The sequence below is a fragment of the Dromaius novaehollandiae genome, chromosome 32, assembly GCF_036370855.1.
Source record: "Dromaius novaehollandiae isolate bDroNov1 chromosome 32, bDroNov1.hap1, whole genome shotgun sequence".
Classification (NCBI taxonomy): domain Eukaryota; kingdom Metazoa; phylum Chordata; class Aves; order Casuariiformes; family Dromaiidae; genus Dromaius; species Dromaius novaehollandiae.
In genome coordinates, this window is record NC_088131.1 from 1,610,734 (window position 1) to 1,621,328 (window position 10,595).

General features: G+C 54.8%; 1 long non-coding RNA gene across 1 annotated transcript; it reads left to right on the plus strand.

Moving 5' to 3' along the window:
- Nucleotides 1-8,234: 8,234 nt before the first annotated feature.
- LOC135324515 (uncharacterized) lies at nt 8,235-9,939 on the plus strand. Its single transcript, XR_010385886.1, has 2 exons — nt 8,235-9,197; nt 9,553-9,939. It is a non-coding gene; the product is annotated as an uncharacterized LOC135324515 (long non-coding RNA).
- Nucleotides 9,940-10,595: the final 656 nt, after the last annotated feature.

Below are 10,595 nucleotides of genomic sequence, written 5' to 3' on the forward strand. Positions count from 1 at the left end.
TGTCCAGAGGTCTCGTCCATCCTCAGTGCGGTGATTCAGTCACAGTGCACGTTTCCATGAAGAGCTCTGCAAAGACAGAATAGGCAGAGGAAGCAGAGAGAACAGAGAGGTAGAAGAGAGAGGAAGTATGTTAAGTTAAATAGAGTTGTTCCCCAGCAGAAAACTTCCCCATTCAGAGTCGTGGGAGCAAATATGGCGTGACAAATAACTGTACGCGTATATGTATATAGTCAAACAAAGGTGGTAATTCCTGGCTTTTCTCAGTTATTGCATAGAGTTCTTCTTTGAATAAGTTTGAACTTTTGAGTAAAAGTTTACATTCAGGGTTTTATTAGTTGGGGCACCAAGAGAGGTTATTGCTGCCTGAGATGCCCTGGGATTGCTTTGTTCCCAGGCAGTGCTGGGAAATGTGATCCTGGACCTACAGGAACCTTCCTGGAGCATCAGCTGGTCACCAGGAGAAGTATCCCAAGACCTCTCAGGGGGACACCTTATTTCTCTCCATTGCCTAGAAAGGGAAGTGCAGGCAGCTGGATTAGGCAGAGACATCTGCATGGAAGGGTCTGGCACTGGGTGAGATCAGCCTCCTCTCTGTTGCTGCCTAAAATCAGTTACACTTCATTGACCGTGCCGGGAGAGTGGCTAGGTGCTTAGGGCCTCCTTTAAAACAGCACTGCAACACAGGTGTATTGAGATTGGTGCCAATTTGGCCATCCAAAGATATCACATTTCATTGAAGCTGGTCACCCTGTTTTCTGCTCCTGGTAAAGAGAGCTCAAGCCCTCAGAGTGCGCCTTGCTCTTTGGAAAGAGTGAGGAGTGGCATGGACAGCCCTGGGCAAGGCATGGTTTTGGTGAGCACTGGATTCTGTGTGAGAAACAGGGTTGCCTTTTTTAATGGTGTAGGCCTGATTAGAACAGAAATGTTTAGAAAGTGACAATAAACCTGAAATGAGAAAGAAATTAAAGAAAATGAAAGCAAAGAACTATTTTTTTACACTTTTCAGCTTTTAACAGTCTGTATTCTTATAATCCTCCCGCTGGTGTTTGGGGGGGGGATACTCTGCGTGTGTGTGTACGTGTGTGTGTGTGTGTGTGTGTGTGTGTGTGTGTGTGTGTGTGTTTTAAGGGAAAGTGATTTCCAGACCTGGGGTGAGATGCAGTGACAGGGACACGGACACGTGGTGCCTTTGTAGGTGCCTTGGTCCCCTCTGCCCAGCCTCCATCTGCAGCTCCGAGGGGCTCCGGTCTCCTGCAGGTCAACTCTGAGAGCTGCCAGGCCCAGGCAAGTACCTCACATACACCAGGGCCTCTCCAAGTGCCACTGCATGCTTGTGGTTAGACAGTGAGCTCTGCCTGAAATGGTGAAAGACTTTTTAAAAATGTCAGTACTTTTTCCTCAGCTGAAATAATTCAATAATTTTAATAAATTGTCCATGTTTTCCTTTGAGGAACTACTGGAAATCTTCAGGAAGGGTATGAATCCCAGGAGAAGAAATATTGGTGTCCCCCAAACTTGCATTCTCACTGCTCTGTCTCTTCTACTGTGCTTTTAACCTCACCAATCTTTCACATCTTTTCCCCATGCCCTGATTAAACTGATCATTTCTACAGTCATCTTTGCATCGGATTATGTGTAGAAAGCAACTTTCCATAGTTTTCCATTTCTCCTCCTGCTCTTACTCTTTAATCACTCAGATAGTTCATCTTGCCTCCTCTTTCAGGACTCTCCTTGTCTCTTTAGACAACTGAATTGTGTTGCTATCTCTCCTTTCCTGTCTAGCTGTCAAAAATATTTCTAGCAAGGCTATTCCTTGTGGAAAGTGGACCTCCCTGGAGGCACCTTGGACTTAGCATGCGGTTAAGGAGTGTATCTTATTTTTCATTCAAATGTATCATGTTTTGTTGTTTTGATCACAGTTCAGAATTATCCTCCTGCGTCTCTTTGTAGCTAGTTCTGTAAGGGAAGCAGGTGGGAATTGGTGCATAGAGGCTGTAACACTCAGCTACGGACTTGAGTGGAAAAAGGTTTGCTTTTTACAAGAGTGATGTAGGTCCCCAGTGGCTGAAGAGAGAAATGGTGGGGCTGGGGAGGGGAGGAGGAAGGCTGTTCATACATGTCTGCTGTCAAAAATACTGCTTTTCTCACACATCAGGAATCAGTGGGAGACCCTCTGAGTCACTATGAATCAGAGAATGTGGATATCACTTGTTCTGTAAGCTGTACAGTAAAGAAAACTTTAAAAGCAGGAATCCCTTGTGTGTTTTTTTTTTTTTTTGATGCTTCTTCCTCTTGTAAAGACACTCCTGAAACCTCTCCAATTCACCACACCAGATCTGAAGAACTGAGGAAAATTATGGGGATAATTAGGAGCTCATCAGGGCATTTTGTATTGCAATGACCCCTCAGGAGTATTTAGTGGTGAGTCCATGAACCTCAGATTCTGAGAGGACAGTGAAGCAACCTCTGAAGAAGTTGCATTCAGAAGCAAATCCCAAAGTTTATTGGAGCATTAATGGGTCCCCCTGAGGGCCATTACTCACAGGGCCTCTCCAGGGGCTGATGAGAGAGGAGAGCTGGAGGCAGTTGTTAGAGGCAGGGAAAGGAAATGTGCAGGTGGCTCTGATGCCAAGTCAGCCTAGGTGTGTTTTCTCACACCACATGGCCAAGCACTTGTCCTTGAGTAGGGTGATGGTTTCCCTCCTGCTTTGCTCAGGGCTCTTTGTGGGGGCACAGTGTGAGGGTGGGGGTGTGCCACACTGAGTGAGGGAATGAGATGGCACCATGCAGGCCCCCCCAACAGGAGGAGGAAACAAGGCCCCAGACTACAAGGAAATGGTGTCTTCTGGCAGGCCGCAGTGGCAGATACAGGAGCCATAGACAAGAGGACAAAGATCTCAGTCCTGTCAGAAGCTTTCAGCCTTGGCAGTGCCCCTGGCCATCTCCCATCCAGGCTGTCCTACACTGTCCCATGCCTGCCCCTTCTCCACTGCAGCCTGTAGACACCCAGCCTGCTTCCCCACCTTGCTCTCACCCAGGGATCTGCCCACCTTTACTGATGTCTCTCCACCCTCCTTTGCTTTTCCTTGAAACACAAAGCCAGGGTCTCACCACAGACTCCCTCTGCCTGACCTCTTGCACCACAGCACTACCCTTCAAGGGGCATTTCTTTTTCTAACATCCATTCTGAACCTCACAAGCTGAAGACTGTGGCTCTTTCCCCTTCTCATGCTGCTTCCCACCACCAAGAAAAGGGCCACCATCTCTGAAACCACCCTTCAAGCACTCATGGGCTACTACTCTACTGCCCTTACCCTCTGCTTCATGAGGATAATGGAGCCCAGGCCCCTTGTCCTCCCTGTACAGCTCATGTGCTGCAGGCAACAAGCCCCATCTTGGCAGACCTCGTCTGCACTCTCTCCAGGTCCTCCCCATTCCTCCAGCACTGGCTGTAACACACGTGGATGAACGATTCCAGATGTGGCCACTCTTGTACTGAGTGGAGGGCGATAATAACTGTCCTTGTCTAGGCGGGCACACGCTTCCTAATGCAGCCTCGTATGCAGCTGGTCTGATCTGTGGTGAGCATGCACCACAGACCCATATAGCATCCCTCCTGATGTCCAGGCCCTTCTCCTCAGGGTCACTCCCCCAAGGCCCAACCTGCTGCTTCTCCTTTCACAACTTCAGGAGGTTTCTCTTGGCCTCATCTCCAAGCTTCTCAAGGTCCCTCTGAATTCAAGCTCCTTTGTGTCAGCTGTGAATGTGTGTGTGTGCAGATGGCTCATCCTATCTTGCCATGCCTCTGACAGGATAACAGCATGACCAACTGCAGGACACTACAGATAATAAAGGCGGTGGTATTGTAAAGGAACTGCTGGAAATGGTGGAAATGAGCATGGCAGCCATCCCAGAGAAGCCAAAGGAAGGTACAAAGCAAGCAAGACCAGGGTCAGTGGGGACAGGGTAAACAGAGGAGGACTGATTGCATGGGAGGAGATCAGGGTGGTAAAAGAGAAGAGCCTGTAAGGTGAAAAGAGGGGAAAATGCAATAAAAGGTGAAGCCAATGAAAAATCAGGGCCACCTGGGGGCACCTGCCAAGCAGCCCTGAATCTGAACTGCTCTGACCAGAGCAGGACAAGACACATGCAGTTGATGTGCTCATACTTTTGTCTGATGTACTTCCATGGCCATGGGGAAGCTGAACGTTTTCCCTAAGGTCAACAAGGGAAGACCCAGGGTGGAAGGAAATGCCAAATCATTCAGGCTGGAAGGGACCTCCGGTTGTCTCTAGCCCAACATGCTTCTCACAGCAGGCTCAGCTGTCAGATCCAGCCAGGTTGCTGAGGGCTTTAGTCATTTAGGTCTTGAAAACCTCTGAGGATGGAGGTGGCACAACCTGTCTGGGCAACCTGCCCCAGTGCTTCACTCTTTGGATGGGTAAAATGTTTTTGCTTATCCCCAGCCTGAACCTCTCTTGTTTCAGCTAATGCCTCATCCTGGGACTCCTCCTCTCATGGTGCAGAGTGGTGAAGAGGTTGGCTCCATCTTCTTGATCACCTCCTGGTAGGTATGGGCAGGTTCTCATTAGGTCTGCCCAAAGCCTCCTCTTCTCCAGGCTGAACAAACCCAGCTCCCTCAGCCTCCCACACTGACAAAGTCAAGTGTACAAATGTCTTCCTAGGTCGTTTAATGGATTTTCTAATCCTTCTGGATTTTACAGGATCTGCAGAGGACCTTAGGCCTGTTAGAGTGCAATCACCGTCATGCCATGACTTTCTGCATATGTCACACCCATTTGACATCATGTTGTAGTGTATGTACCTCCTTGCACTACGAGGAGGGGCAGGCTCTGGGGATGCTACGAGTGGTGCTAAAACACATGCAGAAAAGGAATTCAGGAGTGCAAGAATCGCAGTAGCTATCACCAGAGATGCCAGAATCACCCATCCCTTTCAGTTGGAAGCGATCTTGGGAGGTCTCTAGTCCAACCTCCTGCTCTCATCGGGATCAACACTGAAGTCACACTAGAGTTCCTCTGGGCTTTGTCCAACAGCATCCTGAAAGCCTCCAAGAATAGAGAGGCCATAACCTCTTCAAATGCTTCATTATCCTCACTGATTTTTCTCCCTGCTATCCAATCTTAGTTTTTAACCACTTCCTCTCATTCTTCTGCCATGAATCCCTATAAAAGGCTGGTTCACTATGGGTGGCCACCTTGAGTTGGGAATCTGCTAAGAGTCACCCCAAAAGCCTTCCCTTCTCCAGGCTGAACAAGCCCTGTTCCCTCAGCCTCTCCTCCCAGGGCAAGTGCTCCAGTCCCCAAGCACCTTGGGGTCTGGCCACTGAAATCACTCAGAGTGATCAACAGCATTCTTCTGCACGGGGCCCCAATTGGATGCAGAATCTAGATGTGCTCTAAGAAGCCTGAGTAGAGGGGGATAGTCACTTCCACTGATCTCCTGGCTTTGCTCAGGTTCATGCAGGCCAGGATGCCGTGGCCTCCATGTCTGCCAAGGAATGCTGCTGGCTCATGTTCAGTTCGCTGCCCACAAAGACTCCCAGGTCCTTCTCCTCAGAGCTCCTGCCCAGCCAGGGACTCCCCAGTGTGTATCGCTCCAGGGTGTTGGTCTCTCCGAGGTGCAGGGCCTGGCATTTGTCCTTCTGAATTTCACAAGGTTCCTGACAGCCCATTCCTCCTCCCGGCTGAGCTCCCTCTGAATGGCAGCCCTCAAGCATGTGACTGTTGTCTCGATCCAATATCGGGAAGGTTTCGTTATGATCCCAAGGACGAGATTAAGACCCTAAAACCGGTCAAATGTCGTACAACCTTTTACCTTTATTTTCAACGGAGTGGGGAGAAAAGGTGGGGAAAGGCAAAGAGGAGAGGGGAACAAGGGTAAGGGGAAAAGACAGAGAAAGTTGGAAAAGGAGAAAAGAAACTAGCTACCACCACTCCGAGTCCGATGGTGTTCTGCTGACTCCGCCCGAGATCTTCAGTCGTCCCAAGCAAGCCCCCCCCATTCACACAGTCTGCAGTTTTTATAGGTTCTTGCCCCACCTCTGGGCGGTGCTTCCTCACTTCCCATGCAGATTAACTGTCATGCGCAGTCCGCCCTCTCGGAACCTTCCAGAAACGGGCTGGGGCATCTGGGGGTCTCCTGCTCATGCGCAGATGGCAAATGTGTACGTGCAGTTTGTGCCAGACATGCTGTTCCCCTAGAGGCGACCTTCTGCCCTTTTCACGCCCTTTTTCCCCCATGCAGGTGCACGAGGCTGTTTACCTCGCGGACGGCTCCCGGGGACGCTGGTGCAGCATTGCCCGACGCGCCTTGGCAGTAGCAGCTCTGCAGCAGCAGCAGCAATGTCGAGACAACATTGCATTTAGTACCAGTTCTCTACACAAGCTCTCGGCGGGGATGAGGGTGGGGGTCTGAGCCCCCAAAGCCCAGCAGTCTTGCCCTCACCAATGCACGTCCCTGCGGGCTGCTGTCGAGGTGGCCGTGTCTAGACAGCCCTGGGTGGGGCTGAGGCCTCTGCAACCCCCGGGTCCCCCTCGGGCTCCAGCAGCCCCACAGCGGTGCTGCCAGAGAGGAGCAGTGAGGTCAGAGAAGAGCAGCCGTGTCACAGCAGCCCGGGGCAGGGCAAGGCGGGGCGGGCTGGGGCGACCTCACAGTGGGGCAGAGCAGCATCCTTGGCATTCGGGACACCGAGCTGCCTGCGGCCCCTGGGAGAAGGGCTCTCTCGGGCTGAGGGGGTGAAGCGCCTTTGGCCCAGAGGAGCTGCCGGCCCCTCGGCCTGCAGTGCATGCCTGTGCCCATGGAGCTGGAGGACTTGCAGCTCTGCTTGCGGCGGCACCAGGATGAACGCCGGGACCTGCTGGAGAAGCTGCTGGAGCAGGAGCAGGCTTGTGGCGTCCTGCGAGCAGCTAGCAGCGCGTTGGAAGAAGGGATGGATAGGTGGGCATGGCTCCATCCTGCTCGGGGCTGAGACTCGGGTCCCGGAGGCTGTCTGCAGCCCCTGCACGCCTTGGCCCTCGATGGGGGCCCTGCGGGGCTGGGTGGAGGTGGGGGGCGGGCCCTGCCACCCGTCCCGGAGGGCTCTGGGTGCTACCCGCCTGCCTGGGTGCCTGATCTCTGCCCCGGGGGTCTGCACTCAGCAGCCTCCCCTCTCCTCAACCCCGCAGGCTGCAGCGCTCCTGGGAGGGGGCTGAGGAGCCCGACGTGGGGCTGAGGGAAGAGCTCAGCACCCTCTTGAGCTGCCTGAAGGAGAGCGAGCAGGAGACAGCTGCAATGCAGGAGCAGCTCCGGGGCTTGGTAGGTGCTGGGGATGCCCGGGCGTGTGCACGGGGGGCTCCAAGGCCTGCTCCCCAGCACTGTCCCCATCCCTGCAGGAGCAGGAGAAAGAGGAGCTCCGCACCACCCTGCAGGAGCTCACCACCGAGGTACCGAGAGCCCCGTGCCAACACCCCCTCGGACACCCCTCTGGCTGCCCCACGACCCCCTCGCGCTTGGCCCTCACCCCCGGTTCATCTCCACAGCACTTCGCCTTGGCAGCGCAGCATGCCCAGAGCTCCCAGCAGCTGGAGAGGACCAAAGAAGTCCTCCCGCAGCTCCAGGTGAGGCAGATGCTCCGCTGTCCAGCTGGCTCCCCCAGGGACCCTGAGAGGGGTGGGGGGACTGCGTGGTTTGGGGACGCCCAGTCTCAGCCAGGGCCCCGGGCCTAGAGCCCACACTGGTCCCTGCGGGTCCTCCAGCTCCCCCCACCGAGATGCTCCCACTGCCTCTTCTCTCCCAGGCAGAGCTGACGGAGGTGAAGGCCGAGGGAGACGCGGCCCGGAAGGAGCTCCACCAGGTCTGTAACCCCCGTGAAAACACCGCTTAGGTGGGCAGAGCTGCTGGGTGTGGTGCCAGCCCCAAGGACGCCTGTGTCCCTGCCTCCCTGGCCCTGGCTGGCCTCGCAGCGCCCTGCAGACTGACTGGGCATCGCCAGTCCCACCTGGGCTCTTTGCAACGTGGCCCGGTTGCTTTGCAGGAGAAGCAGTCAGCAGCCAAGCTGGCAGAGGCCCTGCGGGAGCAGGCTGAGATCGAGAAGGTACTAGGTGTAGGAAGCAAGGCAGGACGAGGTCTTTGTGTGGGGAAAGCCCCCTCACGGTGGGCTTGGCGTGGACTACTGAGCAGGGCCCTTCCTTCGTCCAGGTGCTGAGGAAAGAATGCGAGTGCCTCCGGGAGAGACGCGAGGGCCTCCAAGGGCAGACAGTGGGGTGAGTGGGGACAGGCCCCCGCGCCCAACCTGTGGGGCGGGGCTCTGTGCAGCTCCCAGGTCTCTGTGTCCCCAGTCCCAGCTTGGGAAGGGCTGTGCCAATCCCGGACAACAGAGCCCCTGATCTCATCCTCCTCCGATGACATCTAAGCTGCTCCCAACCCCACTAGAATGCCTCTGGAGCACTCCCAACAGCCTCTGCGTGGCTTCAGACCTTCCCTAAGCAGCGGTCGACCACTCGCACAAGCTCTAAAATCCTCTGCCGAGTGCTGAACAGCTCTGGGCAGCCCTAAGGGGCTCTGCAACAGCTTTCAGCCTCCCTTCGAGTCCTCCAAACCTTCTCGCAAGGGCCCAGTGCCTTTTCCAAAGTACCTGATGGAAAGAAAAACAAACAAACAACCCGCACACTGGTTGGCTCTTTGAAGCAGCTCTGAACAGCTCTGAAGAGCTCCAAGCCTCTCCTAAATGCCCTCCGAGCCTGACGTGGGAAGGGAGTGGAGGGAAGGGTGTTTTTGATGCTGGGAGCCTGGGGTGCCTTGCCTCAGCCCCAGCAGAGCCTGTCCAGCACCCCGGGTCCCTGTTGCCCGTCTGGTGGTCCCAATGCCGGCCGAGCTCGCTCCTCACACCCCAGCTGCCTGTGGTGCCCACAACAGGGGGAAGACGGAGCAGGCGGCCAGGCTGTCCACGTCACTTATGCGGGAGATGGTGGCTGTGAGGCTGGTAGGACGGACAAGCCCGACGTGGGCCTTGGGGAAGAAAGGGTGTGCAGGGCACCCGTTGGCTTTGGGGGCACTGGTCTCAGTGGGGATGAGGGTGGGGGTCTGAGCCCCCAAGGCCCAGCAGTCTTGCCCACACCGACACGTGTCCTGCTGTGCCTTGACCTGCAGGAGGAGCAGCTGGTGGCAAAGAGGCAGGGCATCACTTTCTGGCTGCAGTGAGTTGCCGCGTGGGGCTCGGCGTGCCAGGGCTGGTGTGCGGGGGGTGGGATGCCCAGGCTGGCGGTCCCAAGGCATCCATCAGCTTCTCCCTTCTCAACACGGACACAGCTCAGGATCCCTTCTCCCGGGGTTGCGGAGGTGCTGGTTGTTTCTGGGCTCAGTAGGGAGATGAAGAGCAGAGCCGAGATGCTTGGGCACTTAAGCTGAGGCCCAGGAACGGGGCAGGGGGGTGGTGTGCCCAGCATGATGCAGGGTGCCAGTTGCTGGCCTGGTGGCATCTGCAGGTGATGTCTGGAAACAGATGAGACAGATTTCTCCCCTCCGCTGTCTTAACCCTCTCCTGGCCTGCAGGAAGCTGTTTGTGCTCCTCGCCTGCCTGCAGCTCGTGTTGCTCTGCCTGGTCCTGCTCACGAGGGACAGCATCAGCCGGGACCTGCCCTGCAGGCTGGCGTCCACCTTTGGGAGCTGCCCAGCGTGGCCACCACCCTTCTGATACCCCTGGCCTTGCACTGCGTGGGGTGGAGAGTGACAGGGACGCTGGGCGCCGTGCAGACCGGCAAATGTCCAACCCTGCAGCACCACCCTTCTCCCGGGGCACCGCTGCACACATCTGGAATGGCATGTGCAGGCACACTGCACAGCCAGCTGTGACTCCACCTCGCTGTGGAGGACGTTTGCCTGCCAAATACTTGCCACCGAGCTCACCCTGCCTTTAACAATAAAAAGCACAGCTGAGAACCCTGACTCCTCCACCTGTGATTTTTCCTTGGAAAGAGACTGACTTGGTCATGGAATTTCAGCTGCCTGATGTAGGACTGACGGGGGGTGCCAGGGGGATGCTGTGCTTGTCCAAACTCCTGTTTTCAGCTGTAGCCTAAAAGCTGCCATTCCATCTTAACATGTCTGGCGATGGATTGAGCTGCCTCTAGCAAAGACTTACGCTGGCCGGGAAACACTGTAACACCCTGCTCTGCTCTTACTGGGAAACCAAATGTGAGCTGGAGTTAACTGGAAGTGGGCTGAACCAGCGATGTTTTGTGCAGTGACTTCCAGCTCTTCTTGTCCTATGCATTAATCCACCTCAAACACTCCATGCTTCAGAGCTTTTCCAAAAGGAAGGTATTCATCCACAACTTCCAGCTTTGAAACCAGACTTCAGAAAGGAGATGATGCCTCATAAATGCAGTGTGTAAAGCTGAGTACACTATTTCTTGCTGCAAAGAAATGAAAAGTGGAAAGGCGAAATCTGTTAATAATTCCGTATCCTGAACCCCACGGAAAGGGCAGAGGCCCTCAGGGCCTTCTTTGCCTGAGGTTTTCCTGGTCCACTTTTCCCTCGGGAGGCCTAGAGAGAGCGGAGGGGGGTGAGAGTGTGTGCTATCTCCTGTCCTAGT